This window comes from Plecotus auritus (assembly GCF_963455305.1).
Source record: "Plecotus auritus genome assembly, chromosome: 6".
In the NCBI taxonomy this organism is placed as follows: Eukaryota; Metazoa; Chordata; class Mammalia; order Chiroptera; family Vespertilionidae; genus Plecotus; species Plecotus auritus.
Window position 1 is genome coordinate 84078192 of NC_137773.1, and position 5135 is coordinate 84083326.

The following is a 5135-nucleotide window of genomic DNA, read 5'->3' on the forward strand; positions in this document are numbered from 1 at the left end:
GCTGAGGCTTAAGGATCAGGAGGAAGCAGCCTTGCCAAGTGCTGGCAGGGAAGCATCCCCCAGGGGAAAAGGGATAATAGTACATGCAAAGGCACAGAGGAGGGAAGGAGGTGCCGGGCAGATCCAGGCTCACCCCAACTCTGGAAATGGCAGAGTCAGGGGCTATTTTTAAATGAGAGGGTACATGAACAGTCCCCAGCCTGGCCCGGCACACAGTACGTTCCCAGAGATGGGAGTTGGTGTTCTGATCCCACCACCAGCAGACTGGGCTGTCTCCCCACTCAGACTATGGGCTCCTAGAAAGCATAGGTCCCAGTGAGAATGGAAATTGAATCTCTGCCGTCAGACTGAGGTCTCTAAGGACAGGGGCTCCATCCCCCACCACAGACCTCAGACATCCAGTGAGTGTTCCTCACACCCACCTGGGAAGTAGGCCATTCTTATTCCATCTTGCATATAAGAAACCTCAGGGTTGTTCATTAAGTCAATCAACAAATATGTATTGAGTGAGTGCCTACTGTGGACCAGACACTGCTCTAGGCAATGAGGCTCAGAAGGGAACAAAACAGCCCAGCCTGCGTGGCTCAGTGATTGAGCCTGGACCTATGAACCAGGAGGTCATGGTTCAATTCCCCATCAGAGCACATGCCTAGGTTTCCGGCTTAATCCCCAGTAGGGGACGTGCAGGTGGCAGCCAATCAATGATTCTCTCTCATCATTGATGTTACTATCTCGCTCTCCCTTCCTCTCTGAAATCAATAAAAATATTTTTTTTTAAAAAAAAGAAGGGAACTAAACAGAGAAAAACTCTTGCCCTGTGTTAATGACTGCTCCCATGTCAGTAGGTGAGTGAAAGCATACAAAAGTGTTTATCAAACTTAAAAGTATCACTTTCCAGCCAACAAATTTATTGAGCATCTACTATATGCCAGACATCCTTCATGCTCCAGGAATACAAGGGTGGGTGAAGGAGTCCAGATTGTGGCCTTGTGTGACAAGATCACAACTTGGTAATTATGGAATTATTTGTGTGCACAAAGAAAGTTTAGGGAGCAGTGATAGAAGTAGACAAGAGAGAACCTATTTATCTGGGGTATCTGAGGGAGGCCTCTTTGAGGAGGTTAACATTGGAGATGAGACCTAAAGGATAAAAATGGAAAGCCATGGGAGGGGAGGGGAAGAGATATCCTGAAAGTGTCTATGTGTTGAAGGGAGTATTCCATGGCTTCTTATTGCCATCAAAATAAAATCCAAATTCTTCCCACAAAGCCCTGCCTTCACCTCCTCCCTGCCTTCCCCTCCCTGATTCCAACTTCCTTCACCTTCACCCTCATTCACTCTGCTCCAGCCACACTGGCCTCCTCACTGTTCCTCCAACTCACCAGGCACAGTCCTGCCTCGGGGCCTTTGAACTGACTAGTCCCCTCTACCTGGAACACTGTTCCCTTGTTTCTCATCATTCAAGTCTCAGCTCAAATGTCACCTCCTCAGAAAGGCCCCTGCTGGCCACGCATTTAAGAGGCATGCACCTGCTATTTTTCAAACACTGCATCCTAGTCTCTCTCTTTCTAGGTCCTAACAGAGTTTGTTTTGTTTTTGACATGATCATGTTTCTTCCTGGATTGTTCTAGTCATTACTTGTCTCCCCCTAGTACTAGGCTATTTGGGGACAAAGCCTGTCTTGGTCCCTGCAGAGCTGGCACACAGTAAATGCTCAATAAATGAACAGGCAAGTGGGGTGAGAAGAAACAGCTGATGTAGCTAAAGGCAGCAATCACTGGCCACACTCCTGGAAATACTAAGAAAAAGGGAGTTCCAAGATTCCACAATGCTTCTGGTTGGGGTGGGGATGCGGGGGTGGTCTGTGAAGTCCTCACTTAAAAACTTTTCCAGGCATCTTTTCCTCCCCTCTCCATGTTCTCCTGACTACTTTTATGAAGATGGCTCCAAGCTCTGGCTCCATAACTAATCCCTACCCTGAGACCCAGCCACAAACCCCAGGTCTACAGACCAAACATCTTCCCCAGACCTGTTAGGCCCCACAGTCCACCCTGATCCCCCAAGACAGAGCATCAGCCTAGCCTCTTTTATTTTTCTTTTTTTAAAAAAAATATATTTTATTGATATTTTACAGAGAGGAAGGGAAAGGAATAGAGAGCTAGAAACATTGATGAGAGAGAAACATCGATCAGCTGCCTCCTGCACACCTCCCACTGGGGATGTGCCCGCAACCCAGGTACATGCCCTTGACCGGAATCGAACCCAGGACCCTTCAGTCCGCAGGCCGACGCTCTATCCACTGAGCCAAACCGGTTTCGGCAGCCTAGCCTCTTTTAAAATATATATACTTCAGAGAGAAAGGGAGAGAGAGATAGAAACATCAATGATGCGAGAGAATGATTGATCCTTTGCTTCCTGCACATCCCACACTGAGGATTGAGCCAGCAACCCCGGGCATGTGCCTCCATCGGGAATCAAACCCAAACCATGACCTCCTGGTTCATAGATCAATGCTCAACTGCTGAGCCACGCTGGCTAGGCTAGCCTAGCCTCTTCTCTCCCCATCACCTGCCATGCAACCCTGCTCCCCATCCCCACAGCCTCCTGCCTGCATCAGCCCTTCATCCTCTCCCATTGGACCTCAAGCCAGCTCCCTACTCTGAGCAGCCTTCACTCTTGTCACCTTCCATTTGAGTCTGCCCTCCTTCACTTAAAACCCTCTATGGCTTCCTATTGACCTTGGGACAAATTCCCAGATCTTCAGGCTAGCATGGAAGGCCTTCACCTCCTGGCCTGGCACAGCTTCACCTCCCTCCACCACTTCAAACAGTCCCTCTGCTCCAGCTACTCCAGCCAGATTGCTTAATCTTTGTTCTTTCCCACCTCTGGGCCTTTGCTTATCTCTTCCTTGAATTCCCTCAGATCTTTTTCTGCCTGAACAAAATCCATTCCTTCAAGGCCTAGCCCAAAAGGCATCTCCTCCAGAAGGCATCTTTTCCTCCACATACACATTGAACACAGACTGTCTAAAGTTGGTAGTAAGTGGATAATTACTCTATAACCACCTCCTCATGATAGATTCTAGGGCCCTAGAAAGGACCCAGCCCCAGGCTTTGCTAAGAGAATTCCCAGGGTGGATTTTGGGGGAGAGAGAGCTGAGGACACACTCCAGGGCCCACATAGTTGATACTAGGACAGAGGGACATACCCAGGGCCCAAGGGACCAGAGTTAGAACAGAGTCTGTGCCTAGTGTGTCCACAGGGACCTTCCTGGAGGAGGGGACCTTTACCCACCAGTCTTTAGATCTCTCAGCCAGGCACACTCCACAGGGGAGGATAAATACAGATTTGTGGATTGTCTGAGAAGCCACAAGACCACACACAAAGAAGAGACATTTTTTTTTTTTTTTTTTTTTTTTTTTTTTTTTTTTTTTGCTTTAAGCAGTAGCATCCTTAGCTTGGGAGCAGTTTAGAGAGTTTGGGGAGACTCTGCTGAGAGCAGTCTGTGAGATGGGGGGGACCACTAGGCAGCCTATTACTCCATAACTTGCCGAAATCCCACATCCAGCCAGAGCAGGAGGCTGGGAAAGGCCTCGCCATGTGTGAGTTACAGCCTGAGCAGTGTAGCATGACCTTCTCATTTCCCCAGCTAACTCTTTACCATGGTGGTGGTGATTGGGGAGGGGAGGGAGACTTCAAGCTCCACTTCTCTGGGCCTCAGTTTCCCCATCTGCAAAATTCAGGAAGAAGTTGCAAAATGAGGGAAGGGGCTTAGCTTCCAATATCTCCCCTCTCACTATACAGAAAGGCTCAGCCCTGTTTTCTGGCTGGGTTTTTAGGATGAGGATGTGTGTGTGTGTGTGTGTCTCACTGTACAGAAAGGCTCAGCTCAGATTCCTGGCTGGGTTTTTATGGTGTGTGTGTGTGTGTGTGTGTGTGTGTGTGTGTGTTGTATGTGTTTTAAAGGAAAAAGCTGAGAAGCAGCGGTGGGACCCCGGATTGCTCAGACCACCTTAAATCAGCCTCACAGCCTGGGCTACTGTGGAAATTCCTTTCTCTGCGGTGGTTGGCTGGGCGCGCCAGCCAATCCACTCGCGGTGCTCCCACATGGGTCCGTGACGACACAGTGGGGCTGGCGAATGGGGATCGGGGAACTAGCAACCAATGGCAGGAGGCACTAAGATTGGCTGGGCCAATCGCAAGGCGGCGAGGCGCTCCCAGCAGGGTGTGAAGAGTGTGGCTCTCCCCCTCGCTGGAAGCTGAGACCCTCGTGAATGCCTAACCTGGCGGGGTAGGAGGGGGAGGAGGCTCGATTAGTACCCTAAACACTGAAGGGAGCCACCCCCCGAGCCTGACAGGTCTCTATTAAAAACAAGAGCGTCTCATTTAACAACTTCTTGGAAAAGCCCGGCCAGCTGACAGGGCCAACTGGGCGCCTTTCGCCGTTTCACCGGTAGGTAAACTGAGGTAGACGTTAAGTCGCGCTAGACCCCTCAGGGAAGAGCTGAGACAATCACGGAAGACTCAGGCTTTTAGCACCGCTCAATTTTTGTCCCCAGGTCAGATGGGGGGACAGATGGATCGATTTATAAGCGGGGGTGTTGGGGGGGGGGCGGTTGTTGCTTGTTCCCGTGCCTCAGTTTACCCGAGCGCGAACGAAGGAGAGACCGGGAGCAGGGTTTCTTGGAAAGACTACGATCCCCAGAAACTCCCGCGCGGCGCCCTCCCGGGCTGTCAATCAAAGTAACGTGGGTACCTCTCTTGCCCACGCTCTCCCGCCCGCTTCCCAGCTCCTGCCAGCTCCTGCTCCCTCCCCGCCGGCTCTGGGCCCGGCGCGGTATAATTACAGCCCATTGATCCGACCCGGGCCGGGAAAGCGGCTCCCTCGGGGAGGCCAAGCCTTTGGCTTCCGACATCGCCAACCTCTGCCTACCGCCCTCCCAGCAGAGCTGCTGGGCCACCAGCCAGGCCTGTCCCCTCTCGCAGGCTAGGGCTCTTGGGTGACCTCAGAGCCTCGATTCCCTGCCAAGGTTGGCGGTGAGCCCCTACCCCTTGGAAAATCACACACGTGGTTTCTTCCATCCAGAAATATGGGGAGTCCCTCGCCATGTTCTAGCGCCCACTGCTTCATGTGA